Consider the following 17,905-nt stretch of genomic DNA (forward strand, 5'->3'; position numbering starts at 1 on the left):
GCAGATAAGACCTAAAATCAGTAACAATTTCCAAGTATATTTATGGTAAAATATTTATATGCACCAAGATGGGGAGATGCAGTACCTTTTAGTGAGTTGTACATGTTTTCTCTAATATCTATTTGCACTTCAGTTTGCAAAATTACAATTATAACCTACAAACTATCATAAAAGATACGAACTAAAGCCAACAGCAATCCCCGAGTATATCAACGGTCAAACGTACAAGGTGTCCTGGGATGGGAAGATGCAGTACATTCCCTATGAAATCTGAAGTCACTAATCTCCCTAGTATCCTAGAATGAAGTGTTACTCAAGTGATAGGAAAGTTTCTGCACAAAATTAGTTCAAATATTATGGGGCAAAATAACAGTACAGTACTCTTATGATCAGAGTCGGGGAGTTTAATATGCAGTAAGGGTTAAGAAAATTATCGCCGCTCATTTAAGAACAAAAACCTTCTAGTGACCATTATGAGAAAGAGGAATATGAAGTGGTCTCATTAAAATATTTCACACGGTAATAATGTGTTCCTGATTAATTTGAGCATTTGTCATATCATGTATTATAAAACTACTATCCACATTCAGTAAACCAAATACATCAACAAAGATTTGGGGACAATAACACCAGCTGGCACCCTCATTCCCTAAAGTTCGGAGTCTGAAAAAGCGTACCAGAACTAGAAGCACTGCACGAGCAGTAAGGAGTTGCAAAGATAACAGAAATCTGGCTAGGTAACTTTTGCTTCTTCCTTCACCTTCCCCAATTACATCAACTTTCCCATGTAAAATGCCTAAAGGTCTTGACAATTATTTACTTAATGTTTCATTACGTCTTATCTTTTTCTAACAACTGTGTGATTTCATTTACCCTCTTCAGTTTCTAAATCTAGCTCCATTTTACGAAGCAATGGACCTCACTTTTTTCCCAATTAAATCTTCCTTTATTCTTGTACTGTACAACATCTATGGCCCCATACAACCTGTTTAGTTAAATAATAAATCCCAGGATAACTTAGTCATTTTTCTTCTATCTTTTATGTGTGCAAGGTTACAAAGGGCAAACAACCATGCACCACCACAGTCAACCTAATTAACATAGCCAAGTAAAAACCACAAGAGCCCTTTGACTCAAGAGATCCGGTAAACCAATTAAATTTTCATGATTTTTAATATGCTTATTCCCTGTTTACTACTTATTAGATTTACAGCTATCTCATTTATATTTACAAACACTCCTGAACTGGAACCACCATCTATTTTCACTCTTCAGCCAGCTCCAACTCATGACTAACCAGTCACATTTCTAACCTCTCCTCATTAATTCAACCCTCGCTTTCACTGTGCACTGAATTACAATCCTTATCACACCATTCTGAGCATGTACATTTACAATTGTACTTGTGTGGGGTGGATACTTCCTTACTAAGTTCTAATTAGTGTCTAATTATTGTAGTACACAATCACTCATTGCACAATTATTGAACAGACCAAGCTATAAGTATATAACCACACAAGCTCAAGTACCGTATTTGACAGCATATAAGACGCACTTTTTTAATCAAAAAATGGCCTAAAAAATCCCCCTGCGTCCCATGTACATAATGTAGGCTCAAAATTTAAGAATTTTGGCCGAAATTATACATGAAACGTCACGTAGATGTTGTAGCCTAGCCTAACATTCGGCGTTATCCTAATAACCTATTAAAAACCAAAGTTTATTATAATTATTTATCATTATCACACTTACCATCACCGCAATTACTACTGTTAGTATTATAATCAATATCTACGTTGTTATTATCGATAATTTCATTAAAATGTGTTAATATCATTATCGACGTCTACAGCGCACAACGCATTCCACATTCACAGACTTACAGTCTACGTGTACTGCCACCTATTGGTGATTATCTCGAGAGCTTTACGGATAACAAGGCTGAAACGTAGTAAATTCAGAGCTTGATTGCATACTTTTATAATATATAATGGATATATATAACATATATTACCGTAGGTAACATCTTTATTAATGTTTTTATTGATTCTGCCGGTAAGAAACAATGTTTACAAATGAATATGTTGCAATCTATTGGTAAACCTATGAGGTAGCTTTCAGCAGCAGACGAAACATTCGATCGTAGTAAATGGCAGATTGTATAATACATATTTTGATAAATATAAATATGGTAAATAACTTCTTTATTAATGCTTTTGTTGATTCTGTTGGTAGAAACAATATGCATATGATAACCTAATACTACAGTTTTACTTACCAAATTCATATGAGCATAGGCTAGGAAACTTTTTTTTCCCTCAATGTCCTGCTTAAATTGGGGTGTGTCCTATGCAGACATGCGTGTCTTATAAGCCATCAAATACGGTACATACCAATGCTGTCAAGTGCATAACCACCAATGCTATTCACATATACCACACAGGCTCTAGTATATACCAGTGCTATAAGTATATAAACACACAAGCTCACGTATATACCAATGCTGTAAGTCTATACTAACCACCAATGCTATAAGTATATAGCCACACAAGCTCAAGTAGCATGAGCTGCTAACAGAATCAGCCTCAGATTTCAATTTCTTTCATCACTGTGGCTTGGGAAAGTTCAAACTATTTCTTAAATACATTTTGTGTGTTCTTAGGCCTGTAAAAATTTTAATAGATTTTAAAATCACAATGCCTGGGGCAGAAACATATGGTTATTCAAAAGTGTTCTAGCTAAACCAAAAGACTATACCATAAAATCCTGGCCAATATAGTTAAGATTTGTTCCCCCTTGTCTGATAAAGGAAATTACATATTACATTAACTCTCCATTTAACATCAAAACACATCATAAATGTCATTAATTTCACCATTCAAGTATAAAATATTATTTTCAACACATTAACCCTTAAGGGACAGATTGAGCCTCAGTGTGAAGTAAAACAGGTTTGGGGAGGTGGACAGATTGAGCCTCAGTGTGAAGCAGAATTACACACCACTTGTGGTAATAATAGTTCGAAACAAAGGTGCCAATACTTCTAGATGCTATAAATTCACTAATGGCAACTTTTATACAGACGTGAGCATTAGGCCAGTATCAGTAATGCTTGTAACTTCAAGGGGTGCTTGTAAATATACGAAGGGGTTGCTGTTGTTTTTTGTTTTTGTCTTTTAGGATAGTATGTCGGTTGTAAATGTAATTTTACAAAGAAAACTGCAAAGAAATATTAGAAAAAGCATGTAAAAGTAAAAAAAAATTAATGAATCTTCCTTCTCGTAAATTTACGTGAATATTTTACAAATATGCCAAAAATTTGTTAATGCTTTTATTTTTTATCTGTTTTGATATTGTGTGAGCAGTAATAATAATTTTACAAAATAAAATAAATTTATTTATTAGAAAAAACATATGTTGGTAAAATTTACGACTGTCTTATAAATGAGGCCCCACAAGGGGTTGTAAATAGTCATTTTCAACTTCTCGTGGAAGGTAGGGAAAATTTTTTGGAATTTTTTTACTTATACAGTGTGAATGTGCATGTCATTCTCTTTCCATTGATGTGATTTTTTTTTTTATTTTGCCAACCTCAGAGTTTCCCTGATCTGGGGTGCTGCACACTGATAAATTATGCCGTCCCCTAAGGGTTAACAACTGTATAAACAAATACACAAAAAATCTACAAAAACAGGACTAACCCAATGGCTCCATTTTCAATGATGAACAAAACTTTGCTACAATGAAACTGTTAAAATTGCAATAATTAACTAAAAATGCTTCACATTCTGACAAGATCTCTATCAAATGGATTTAGAAAAGTAACTAGCAATGGATTCTTGCCAATACAAAATTTTTAATGGTCCTGCACCAAACTGCACAGACCAGTTGCTGTGGAACTATAGTTAGTTTCAAGAACATTTGAGCAAAGGAGCACATCTGCTGAAATTATGCAGAAATAAAAACAGACATCCAATGAGGCTGATCTTAAATGTGTTGAAAATTATCTAAACTCTGTTACATCAGAATCATTTTGAAGTTAATGCAAGACAAACTTTTATACTTTTTGAGAATACATTGAATTACACAGAAATCACAAAAACTACAATCAATCTCCCAGATTTGCAGGCTCATGATTTGCGGATTTCTCTATGGAACATGTATACACATTACTGGCGGAAAATTTGCCTATTCGCAGTATTTTTCAAAGAGAAATATTCATAATTTACTGTATTTTCATGGCTAAACGCACTTTTTGTGATAAAGCTATTAAAATACTCAGGTATACGCATTTTTTGAGGGTTTTTTGGTGTTTTGAACTATCAAAATAAGCAGTTATAAGCATTTTTAGAGGGGTTTTGAGTATTTGTGGATTTTAGCTATTCATGGGGGTTAGTGGTACGCGTCCCCCACAAATACCAGGGGTCGACTACCTAATCTAGAAATCACAAATATAAATAATTATCAAATTTCCTTGCAACTTGGAGAAAATGAGTCCACTTGAATGAACTAACTGAAACATTGTCACGGCAGTCGCCTTTATGTACAAAGTCTCTCTTCAGCTTTGTTCTGTAATAAAAGAGAAAAGCTGTCAAAACTGTCACCATCATACTGCATTTCAATTTCCATGTTGAAATTTCAGCATCTTACTTTACTTTCAATTACACTGGGATCCTATTTCTATAATAATTTATCTGCTAATGCATTATATAAATAATACTACTATCTAAAGGCAGAAACAAGTATGATTAAAAAACTTAACTAACGGAAAATGGCAATGCTAAATAAAAATATGGCAATGGTGCACACAACCTGAAATGGCAACATCATAACAAACAAATAAGAATCAAGACCATTCCGTATCCCTACAGAAAACATGAACAGTGCAACATCACGGCACCTCACCAAGAATAGGACACAAAGATAATCAAACAGAAAATAAGAACAGGACACAAAGCTAATGAAACAGAAAATAAGAAAAGGACACAAAGCTAATGAAAATAAGGGGCACAACAGAAGCTAATCAAACAGAAAATATGATAATTAATAAAAATGGCATAAGCAGAAATCCATTTACAGTATTAACCTTCCAAACCAATGCTTCCAGACAGTGTCTTCAGTGTACGCCAGCTGCTAAGAAATGTGGAAAAAGATTTTTTTCAGGTAAAATTAAGATTCTTCTTCAAAATCATCAAAACTAGTAAGCATTACAATGTCTTGTGCATTGCAGAACAAGAAAAATCAGTCGGTAAAAGTTGCAGCCATAATTACAGACTAAACCTAAAACCTAAAACAAAATTTGTATTTTTAGCAATCTGCATGTGGTGTCTAGCCCAATGCAAAGCATGAAAATATATAATAATGAAATGAGCCAATCATTACAGATATACATTTGTGAGACCTTTCAGTTCAAAAATGTACCAAGGACATACCGACTGAATTACTGCATTACATTTCTACCTGTAAGGGCACCTGCAGAAGCTCAACAACTCTTATTCAATTTTGTTTTACTTTGGTGACTGGCATATTTCAGTCACTATTTGATATCTCAAGACTTTATCGGACTTTGAGCCATGCCCCTCCAGCCTTGGGGTCATTTATCTGGCTTAAAGGTAGGTGTGTTCATGCACAATGTCGTACTTGTCAAAATTTCATTTTCCCATAGGTTTACCTACTGCCGTACTGTATTTTTGTACACAGCACAGTTATTTCAAAAACTATGCTAATTTTTTTTTTGCTTTATTTGGCTTTTGAGGATTCCGTTCTATGGACCGAATGTGAAATTTGGGCCATATGGCCCTGTAATAGACTAGCTGATAGTTTCTCAGCTCCTGAAAAACTAATGAGCCGACAAAAGCTCTAAAAGCTACCAAAGGAAAGTAATAATACTTCACCGAAGTCCAGCAAAAGTAATAATACTTCACCGAAGTCCAGCAAACACAACCAAATAGCAAGAAAAAAACTGCTGCAAGCAGCACCAATGCCTGGATCAGAGCCAGGAGAAACAAAGTGAACTTATTGGTCAGGTTGTTCCTTGTGTTCCTCATTAGTGGGCGGGGCTTGTCACCTAAACAAAACAATAGAATCATTATTTGGTTAGTTACTTACTTACTGTATATGAAATTATAAATTAAACATTTTTAAATATTTTACAACTGCCATGTCAAATAGAACTTCAACCATCAGGAGAAGCACACTACAATGTGTTCAACTGATAGTAACCTGTTTTCAAACTTTTAGACCAGGGGCTAACGTCTCTATTGCTCTTACAGTTCTCATATCTTATTGGAATGGAATGGAGTATAAAATTTTATGCCAGAGGCCAAGAACTGGGACCAATGAAGTCATTCAGTGCTGAGAGGGAAATTTAGAGTAAAAAAAGTTTTAAAGATGCAACAGGAGGAAAATCTCGCAGATGCATTATGAAACAATTGTTAGGAGAGGGTAGAGAGTAAGATGGAACAAAGGAGAATATGAACAGTCCAGTAAAAGGAATAAAAGGGGTTACATCTAAGGGCCAAAGGGATGTTGCAAAGAACCTAAGTAATGCCTACATTGCATCACAAGAGGTGTACTGACTGCACTACCCCCTGAGGGCTTATTTATTATATTTGATAGGGGTGGGGGACAGCACCTCTCTTGCCACTCCCCAAAAATGTATGACCTAATTGGTCTTTTTATAGAATGATGGTCACTTTTTAATGCATATCATTATTCAAGTGGCTTCTTCCACTTCTCTCTACAACCACATGACCACGAGTTTTCCCAAGAGGGAACCCAGCACAAATAAGCAGTTTTGGACGGACCAAGAAATGTGAAGGAGCAACTCTTGGGTTTTTTGGGACTATTTGGTGGGAACTTCCAAAATCTTTCAGGATATCTCATGCACTTAAGCCAGAATATGACAAAACATGTTCTCTTACTATTCAGAATGAGATTCAAAAGCCTAACAAATACTGCCAACTCTTCAGTACATACAGAGGCAGAGTTGGGTAACTTAACTACAAATGGTTCATCATTGTGGATTACTGCACACCCAACACATATCCTGCCTGAACTATTGTCAAGTGGCTGCCTATGATCCTTATGAATAGCATCATGTTCCAGGACTTTTAAGGGTTCAATCTCTTCTATGGGAGCATTCTTAAGCACAGGGAAATTTCAGGTATGATCCAAGGTTGGATATGAGGATGGTTAACTTCTTGGTTTTTTGGCTTCCTCAGAGAATTTCATAAATTTGCTCATTTAATCTAATTTTAAAAGGCAATGGTCGTGGCCAACTAAACCTGAGTTATTGGCTTCCTTTAAAACACAGAACGAAGGGTTACTGGGGTCATATTTAATTCTATACAATTATGACAGACCCAACTCCTCCATTTACAATCAGCGGCAATTCATTAGTAACCATATAAATGTCCTCAACAGGAAAGGCTCTAAGGTCCATGTTTTTTTACAAAGTTCTCTCCATTTAGTTTTATATTTATATGAAGAATATACAGTAACAGACAGCCATACTCAAGCTGGAAGCTACACAATAAATTGCACAACCTCAATAACAATTTATCCACTCCCCAACTACAAAGTGATGCAACTTCTTAACATTTATGATTAACCAACTTCAGACCATCCTTGTGTCATAACCATGTGACTTTTAAAAGTATCACGTCCTAAAATTTTACATTTTCAAGAGGTAAAATTATACCTTCCAAGTTCAACAGGGTACCTACTTCAAAATGTCTCCACCCAGTATCATCTGAATGTTCATCAATCCATTTACTGAAGACATTTATATACTTCTCCAAATGTTTGGAGGCTGATGTGATGTTGCAGCTAGAGAAGTCAATTCATCAAGAAAGTGCTTTTTACAGGAGAGGAAACTCAAATGATTTCAAGTTACCACACATCACTAAGGTTACCTCATGGAAGAATCCCCCCACCCCCATTACCAAATACCTAGCAAGTTTCCCACCCCTACTTTTATATATAAAAAAAAGAGGGGGGGGGGCAGTGAAGCTATTCTAAAGGTTTGGTTGTGACAGTTCAGTTGTACACCACTTACACAAGTTTACATTACCTGTATTGCTATACTGCACTGAACATGACCTACTTTAGCGAGATATAGAGAATCATTTTGGGCTATTCTGAGGTTGCTATTTTAATGCAGAAGGAATTGCAGTGATATAACAATGTGATTATTCTTTAGTGTTAACTAGGGTCATTTGCAAATAGTACTTCTTTCATTTGTATTTTTTTCAGAAATTATATAGTTCCAACAAATGAATCCAACTGACATTACCTTACAACCATCCTAAGAAAATAAAAAAAAAAATTCATGTTTTACTCAGGAATGCTTACTTCATCGATAGGGTTTTAAACCAAATATAGCTGTTACTAACACAAGGATTAGACATGACTTACACAATGTAGTACCTAACAGACAAATACTAAAAATCTAGCTGGTTCTTTTAACCACAATTTAAGCAATACCTGTGAAAATAAGAGCCATTCCCGATCACAAGAGGTTTTCTAAAGAGCAAACAGTGGCTGTCCTCAGACCAAATTGGGTGTGAGTGGGTAAATGACTGAATTGACCTGGGCAAAAGTTCAGGAAAAGATGTCATTAATCAGCGACATTTATTTTGTACAGCCACAGCAGTTGCGCTGTGACCATCATTTGTACAAGGCAGTAACTAACAATTTTACCACACTTATTAACCACATCACAATGATGGTGTTTCTTTAGATAATGCACTTTATGGATCATCTCAACTGATTTAAGTGCGAAGTACAGTTTAAATAAGGTTAGAAATTATATGCAAATATTATTGTTAGCACTGGCTAACATTGAAAGTTACGAAACTGGCAAAACTACAGGGACTTTCTCACTTAGAAAAAGTGAACACCATAGCATCTCATAAGGTGAGAGGCTCCAGTACAGTTGGCTTCAAGAATTTTGGTACAAATCACAACAAGCTAAGGAGACATCTGTAACTCCATATTGTTTTACTAAACACTGAAACCTGACATTACTTGTCGTATAGTAAATGTGTTCCATGCCTTGTGTTTACATTTTTAATGACTTCATCACGTGGAGCCTTCCCAACATCTTGTAGTCTGCTAAACAAAGAACTAATACCTGGCAGACTGCAGAATTACCAGATGTCTCCTGAACTTAACGGTGTAGTGAAACTCTTGAGGCAAACGGTGCTATAAATGAGTCTGATAAAACAAGTGAACTCTTCTACATTATCACAGGAGTTACTTCTTTGCAGTGCAGAACTTAAAACTCTTATATCCTAAAGGATTTATAGTGTACACATATGCATTTTTCATGTTCATTTGCTAACAATAGTGTACTGTGGAATGGAAGGCAATTTAAGCCAAACTCTAGAGCTGGGACATATGAGGTCATTCAGCGCCAACAGGGAAACTGAGAACGGAAATGGTTTGAAACGTGTAACAGGAGGAAAACCTTGCAGTTGCACTATGAATATGAAACTGCTGTTGGGAGAGGGTTGAAAGTAAGATGGAAAAAAATTTAATACAATCAAGAGGTATAGTAAAAGGAAGGACAGGGCTTGCAGCTGGGGGTCGAAGGGACACTGCAAAGAACCATAAGCAATGCCTACAGTGCACCATGTGAGGTGCATTGACAGCACCAACCCCCTTCATGGAGTAATGTACTAAGCACCCTAAAAGCATTTTCCTGATGTAATTTTTTTGGTTTATACAATAACGAAAATCTTAGAATACCCATTTTTGGAATGGTTTACACAAATACTACAAAATTAAGACCTCCACGTAATAAAACCAGTCAAAACAACAGACCTTGAACTGAAAAAATCTTGATGGGATACCAAAAAAAAAAAAAAAAGTGTAATGTCATCTTTTCCTTACTGAGGTACTACAGTACCTTTTTAAACAAAATTCAAAACCTATGAAATACTGTACAATCACACTTCTTGTAAAAACATTAAAGAGCTTAATTTTACTACAAATCACTGACATACATAACTATCACCGCTTTGTTTTGACAAAAACAATAAAAACTAAATATGAATGAAGAAATTTTATACTCAGCTATACCTTTAGGCACGTAACACTTCCCCCCATACTTCATCACAGATAATCAGGATCTTCAAGAATCAAATGCAATCAACCTGTGTCCATTCAAAAAATTCCTGCGTCCCATTTCTAGCTTTGAACAGGGCTCAACTGAAGAGTTTGTACCTGAAAGTAGTGAATACTGGATTAAGGTGAATTAAGGACACAGACAGCTGAGTAGGAAGAAATCAAAAGTTAAAAACTAAAAGGCAGAAGGCCCTACAACTGGGGCTATACAGATCCAATATACTGTGGCAAACCCCTACAGGAAACTATAATCATTGATATCTTATGTAAAACATTTCAACTTCACTGCAAAATATGCCAAAATTAAGAACGACAGCTGTATGAAATTACGTTAAATAGTGTACAGCACTGAATAAGCAAATGATGGGTTAAATATGCTCATTTGGGGTCACCTAAATATGCTCATTTGGGGTCACCACAATCACAAAACACTGGTACTGTATCTTTACTTTTCTGCGGCCAGCCCTACGAGAGCTGAAAGTCAGCCCAGTGGTCTGGTTAAACAACAACAACAACTACTGCTAATACTACTACTACTACTAGTAAAATTTTCTTTTCTGCAAAAAGGATTGCATAAACAAAGATACTTCATATTCATCATCTTTCCCACAGTACAACAATCAAATTGGACAAAATACCTACCAAAATGTCCTATGACCAATATGCTACTCTGTGTGACGTAAGTTGAATCCCACATTTTCCAAGACATCTTAACTTCAAGATCTATCTTTGTGTACCTCAGAAAAAACCCAAGTTACTACAGGAAAGCTCAACTTTTTCCAGGATTATAATAGCAATTTCTACCTCTTGAAACAGACTGCATCTCCACTTTACCTACACTGAAATAATTTAAAACCAAATGAAATGTTAATGCATTGCAATACTGTATATGAATATTCACACATTTATGAACTGACTAAAAATTTGAGGATGAACCACCTAGTGTGACTTCTGCAGTGTACTGTCAATAGTGTTCATGGACTTTTCCACACCTGTCTGTCATATGCCTGTTAGGTAACCCTGGATGTTATAAATTAACATATACCTCTAGTTTTTAGTTTTCTGTAAAGAAAACTATTGTGCCAGCTTTGTCCGTCTGCATTTTATTCTGTCTGGCCTCAGATCTGAAAAACTACTGAGGTTAGAGGGCTGCAGATTAGTATGTTGATCATCCACCCTCCAGTCATCAAACATACCACATTGCAGCCCTCTAGTCTCAGTAGTTTTGATTTTATGTAGGTTAAAGTTATCCATAATTGTGCTTCTGGCAACGATATAGGATAGGCCACCACCAGGCCATGGTTAAAGTTTCATGGGCTGCAGCTCATACAGCATTATACTGAGACCACCAAAAAATAGATCTATTTTCGGTGGCCTCGATTAAAAGCTGTAGCAGCTGTACAGAAAACTCGACTGTGCCAAGGAAACTCTGGCGCAATTTTTAACAGTACTTTCATTTACTTGGAAGAAAAACGACAACAGGTGAAAAACCAGTGGCACACAACTTTCTTAACCAAAGTCCCTTCAGCACCAGGTGCACTGCCCTCAGCCTTTTTCCCTTTACACAATTCCTTTTGGGCTCTTCCCACATAACTTTCAAACTCATAATTAAACTTGGCCTTCTTCAATTATCACATAACATATCTTTTTTGCCCAGTCCTATGAGAATTTGGGGAGAACTTCCAGGTAAGAACGAAGTATGGGGAGAACTTCCAGGTAAGAACGAAGTATGGTGTTTAAGAATAACACCCGCTGACAACATTCACAGTCAGGTGACCAAGAACTTCATTCAAGAATCACTCTGCCAGTCGAACACAGTTTCCTTAGTTCAATTTATGAAACCCCAAAGCTGTTCTTGTAAAGACTAATCTGACTAAAATTTTTGTTCCTAAAAGCATCATCAGTGACACAAGAGTATAAAGGAATTTCAACAAATCAGACCTAGCACATATAACAATAACACAGCTATGTTTCACATTACAAATTCATTGTTCAAATTCAACATGCAGCTAACCTGAATTGAACTGAATATAGAACTTAGGCCAAAGAGCAAGCACTGGGACCTAACGAGGTCATTCAGCGCTGAAACGGAAATTGACAGTAAGAAGGTTTGAAAGGTGTAACAGGAGGAAAACCTCAAAGCAGTTGCACTATGAATCAATTGTTAAGAGAGGGTGGAAAGTAAGATGGAAGAAAGAAAATATGAAAGGAGGTACAGTAACAGGAACAAAAGGGGTTGCAACTAGGGGCCAAAGGGAAGCTACAAAGAACCTTAAGTAATGCCTACATTGCCCTGCATGAGGTGCACTGACAGCACTAGCCCTCTACGGGGAGACAGCTACCCTGGCATAATACTCAACTGGAAATCTTTTGAACCATGCTTACTGCATAATAAATTATTTTATTAAAAAATATTTATGTAGCAAACACCCTTTTCTTTCAACACCTTATCATACATTAAAGGGTCTCTCAAGTTCTCATTAAATTACTGAGACACTGGTAACAAGGAAAATAAACACTACAGGAATACTGTTTAATGAAAACAGTTTCTGAACCAGTAAAATAATTTCCTGGTATCTATAAAAAACCTACTCAAGCTATACAGCTCTGGCCAAAGATGAACTCGAGTACAAACCACACAAGCCAATGTTTATCTTCAGCATGTCATACACACTCAGAAAGCGTGCGTCAAAACCCTCTAAAACACCAGTCTTTTGTGTTCCAAACAAAACACTATGAAATACCTATGATACACAAACACATATGATTAATAATTGATAGGTTGGTTTATCTTTGTCGTATTTTCAAGATAATTCTAATTTTAATTTTTTGGCTGCTTTATGAATTGGTTTTAAAGGGAAAAATGATCACAACAGGTGGGCGCTGTTAGCAAGCAATAAAAGGAAACAATAAACGCGATTTCCCCACAAGACGAAAGCAACGGCAAGCAGGGCAGAGGAGAGCAAAGCACATCTACTCACAATGCCGAAAGTAAAGTGATGCTATACCGGCCCGGTCGTTAGGTAGTTAACTACTTTACCACCTTTTTAAAAGTTTAACGGCTGGTTCCAGCTTCTCTACAGGTAATTCCTATATAAAGACAAAGGTTTGTATATTGTGTAGGAACAATTCACTGTTACACAATTAATGATTATCTTTTGTTTCAGCTTCATTCCCACGGGGCTCTTACTAAACATGCCAACCTAGGAAGTGGTTGTAGTTTAAAACAAAATCAACCAGCAGTAATGGCAACACTTGGTAAATGTAAAGGAGACAGCCACATGAATATATTGTTGACACAAGTTTTCTGCCAAACAATGTAGAATATAGTGTAAAAATAATGTGGCACGGGTGAGATAATGTGAGAAATTGACAGAGATAATGAGAAACTCACCATCTTTTGTCTATATTTTTACTATTTTTCCCTAGGGGCTGGTACTAAACACAGTGATCTGAGGAGCTTCCAACATGGTTAATACCCAGCCCCTCCCCTCAAGGATGCACAATCACAAACAAAAAATGCTAAATTTCTCAATACAACTTTTAGTTGTGAGGCCCGATTCCCGCCAGTCATCGACTGGGACAGGTTCCCCATGCATAGACAACTATTTCTATAATGCCAGGTCCTGACCTAAACAGCTCTTACCTACCTAACCTAACTTTGGGCAACGTGCCCTGACCTAGCCAGGGGTTGAACACCCCCTAACCTGCCCCGGTCAGCAACTGGCGGGAATCAGCCTGCACAACTAAAGTAAAGTTTTACTAATTTCTCCTTACCTTAGTATAATTCTCAAATTATTTCACCTATAATATATTATATAGACCCTTTTCTATAATGTTAAGCCAGTAATGGGTATCTTTGTGCAGCATTCTCCTTCCCATTTACCCAACACCTTCCTAGTCAACGTCACTTATGTTGAATTACCAGTCACTGTGTCATGAATTGAACTGAATATAGAGTTTAGGCCAAAGGCCAAGCACTGGGACCTATGAGGTCATTCAGCGCTGAAATGGAAATTGACAGTAGAAAGGATTGAAAAGTGTAACATGAGGAAAACCTCACAGTTGCATTATAAATCAATTGTTATTAGAGGGTGGAGAGTAAGATGGAAGATAGAGAATATGAAAGGTGGTACAGTAAATGGAACGAAAGGGTTGCAGCTAGGGATCAAAGGCACGCTGCAAAGAACCTTAAGCAATGCCTACAGTGCACCACGAAGGTAGTCGTGGTGTACCCAGGTGCAGCATCTACTTGTAGCCTAGCCTAGGCTTCTGTTAGGCTAGGCCCCCCTCAGTCAAAAATTCTCAAGGCTAACATTTCCATACACACTGTTTAATTTAACAGCCTTACCTATACAGAATAAATGCAATAATTAAATTTATTAAAAACAACAAAGTAAAATGAAATATCCCCTATTTAGGCTAGCCTAATGCTGATATTTCCAATCTGAAAATTTTGTTTTAACAGCCGTACCTAAACATGTAATTAAATTTGTTTTAAACTAGTAAAAATGAAATAACCTCCTTTTAGGCTAGCCCAAAAGGTTAGGCAGTAAAATTTTGCATTTGCCAATAAGACTCCAGGCAGCCATTTTTGCATGAACAACCATTTTGGGTTTTTCATCCAAAAAATGGCTAATAAACGACAGGGCATTAAAAGACCTAAAAATGCCAACCTAAAATACCCTGGGGGTGTTCCCTGGTTACAATTTTGCCGTATTAAGTATGGGGGGGTATTGTCTTACAAGTCATAATCTGATTAATTACTTTGTTATTAAGCATTTGTAAAGGTCATGTATTGAGATGAAAGCTTTTGTTTCGAAGTGTTTTACCCAAGAAATAAATAAATATAAATTATAATGTTAGAGGTGGCTGGAGTCTTCCGAAAAATAACCTTACTGGCAACTAATAAAATAATACTCAAAAGGTTAGGCTACCTTAAGACTGTGGACTTCAGGCTAGACACCATGGCCTGGGGAGAGAGAGTCAATGTGGAAAAAAATCATTCATTCTGATCATAGTGCAACCTTTGTCAAACTCCCAATCTCAACATTAAACAAATTTTAGAACGACTTGCAAAAGGAATATACCTGTCCCGGACCTCTTTTGTCTGACCTATCATGAGCCCGACGGATCACTTACATTTCGAGGAAGTTCATAAATATCCTTCATATGGTAATTCTAAAACCCATTTACCCCGTAATACCACAGTTTTTCACATAAAAATGGCTGGCTGGTCTTATTGGCAACTTAAAAAAATTTTACCCAAAGAGGTTAGGATACCTTAAGTGGTATTATTTTACTTATGGACATTAATTGCTTTCAACATAAAATATAGGTTTTTCTGTCGTATTATGATGTGATTTGAATGATTTTGAGGTTTATTTCCATCGCAAATGAATACTTATCCTTCCCCGGCAAATGATATATACAAAATTAATAAAATTACGACTTGTCAGAATACTGCACCCCCCTCTCCATAGCTAATATGGCAAAACTGTAATCAGTAAACATAGTTTTGCCGTATTAGCTATGGAAGGGGTGCAGTATTCTGAAAAGTCGTAATTTTATTAATTTTGTATATATCATTTGTGGGAAGGATAAGTATTCATTTGCGATGGAAATAAACCTCAAAATCATTCAAATCACATCATAATACGACAGAAAAACCTATATTTTATGTTGAAAGCAATTAATGTCCATAAGTAAAATAATACCACAGTTTTTCACATAAAAATGGCTGGCTGGTCTTATTGACAACTTAAAAAATTTTTACCCAAAGAGGTTAGGATACCTTAAGTGAATGCCATCCTTGGTCAAACTCCGAATCTCAACAGTCACCTGCGAGTGTAATACAAATACAATCACGTCCACGAACCTGTCCGGACAGGATCATACATTTCGAGGAAGTTCACATACAATCCTTCACATTTCTAACTTGTCGCCATATTCTAGATCTTCACGCGACGGTCTCTGAAATAAGCATGGTCTTCGAAAGACCGCCGGAACGGAGACGCGAAATTCGAGAAACTTTTCTCGACATTAAGGTGATGGACGGTCAGCAGAAGCCGGCTGAATGTCTGCTGTCATTTTGATGGTGTTTATTGTGATAATACTTCGCTATTTGCATTTATATAGTTATAACCCAAAAAATGTACAAATAAAAAATCTAGTTACCCATTTGGTCATGACTTACAACCAGCCTCCTGTGCTACTTACAACCAGCCTCCTGTGCTTCATGTGTCACTGACGACGGACGAAGAGGGTTTGCACTCTGCAGCGGTGTTTCAAGTCAAGTGACTCAAGTTCCAATAATGTCCTGGCAAGTTTGGACGCTAATTCGGGTTATTCTCCGTTAATTCTAGTGCTATTTGGAGATATTATTACAATATCCATGGTATATATATATGTATATAATTTTCATATGCCACTGATGTCACCTATCTTATTTTCGATGTAACTGTTTCAGCAGGATGGTAGATCCACAGAAAGCAACGTTAACTGAAAACCCCCTTCATGGTGGCTCTGATACTGATAGCAGAAAACCAAGGTCTAGACTTTGGCAGAAAACGATCTTATCTCGAATGAAATTTATACAGCAGTGGTAATTTAAGCATGACCCGATTTGAAAATCGTAAATTCAGCGTGTTTTTGTTGTCCTGAAATCGATGGAAACTATCTAAAAAAAAAAAAAAAAAAAGATAGAGCATTTTGACTGACGGTAGAAGCGAGACAAGCAACTTTGGGAACCGATAAAACTAGCTTTGAAACGATGCTCAGCAAATTTGGTAGATCAATGAGGAGAAAGCTTCCCTGGAGTCTTTTTTGGTGGGAATTTTGGTCATTCAGTTTGGTAGAAGCAGACTAAAAAGGTAGCACTAACTTCCGATGATCTTCCTCTGTCTCTGTGGCTTCAGCCTTACCCATTTCTCCAAGGGGGTGGCTGTGACATGGGGAAAAAGGCTGTGGCGTCGCTATGGGTGGGCCAGGGGAGCCCAGGCACCCCCAGTCAGATGATGGGCGCCCCCACTGGCCCCCTTATAGTATTTGATACATCTGCATATAGTGAAAGTTGAAAATTAATTGAAAATTGAGCTCCATCATTTCAAATACAGGTTTGCTAATTACTAATATTATATTCTTTTCTTTCATTCACTTGGATATATACATTCAAGAATAGCACATTTTACTAATTACAGAATTGGTACTTTGTGTTATTTTCTTTGGGCCCCAAAAAATATCTTGGCCCCACCTCGGCCCACCCCACCTTAAAGGAATGCCAGCTACGCTACTAGAAAGGTTCAAGAAGTCAGGATGCCTTGGACAGAAGTAAAATGATTTACCTTGTTCCTTTAACTTTTCATTTAACTTTCCTGTTTCTATTCAGTACGTACTTTGTATCACCTTATATATATATATATATATATATATATATATATATATATATATATATATATATATATATATATATATATATATATATATATATATATATATATATATATATATATATATATATATATCAGAATAGAGAAATTGTGGATATGAACATGGAAACAAAAACCTTCCACAGTAAAGGCTGATTCACATTATACCATCACGTCCCCGACACATCACGTCACGTCAAAGTACGCGAGTATTCCCTACACGTAATCAAATGGACTTGTTCACACCATCACGTCACGTCACCATCATGCACACTGCATCCACCGTCACGTCACGACACGTTTTCTTGGAAAGAATATTTTGACGTGACGTGACAGTGCTTTTGCAA

General features: G+C 36.5%; 1 long non-coding RNA gene across 2 annotated transcripts; it reads right to left on the bottom strand.

Moving 5' to 3' along the window:
• Positions 1-3,629: 3,629 nt before the first annotated feature.
• LOC136855812 (uncharacterized) lies at positions 3,630-16,418 on the bottom strand. 2 transcript variants are annotated; one of them, XR_010858137.1, is made up of 4 exons: positions 16,351-16,418; positions 10,774-10,970; positions 10,087-10,230; positions 3,630-4,569 (listed from the first exon to the last, which is right to left on the bottom strand). It is a non-coding gene; the product is annotated as an uncharacterized lncRNA (long non-coding RNA). The 2 variants fall into 2 exon arrangements; XR_010858138.1 differs by lacking the exon at positions 16,351-16,418 and adding an exon at positions 16,309-16,344.
• Between the last annotated feature and the right edge of the window lie 1,487 nt (positions 16,419-17,905).

This window comes from Macrobrachium rosenbergii, chromosome 33 (genome assembly GCF_040412425.1).
Source record: "Macrobrachium rosenbergii isolate ZJJX-2024 chromosome 33, ASM4041242v1, whole genome shotgun sequence".
Lineage (NCBI taxonomy): Eukaryota > Metazoa > Arthropoda > Malacostraca > Decapoda > Palaemonidae > Macrobrachium > Macrobrachium rosenbergii.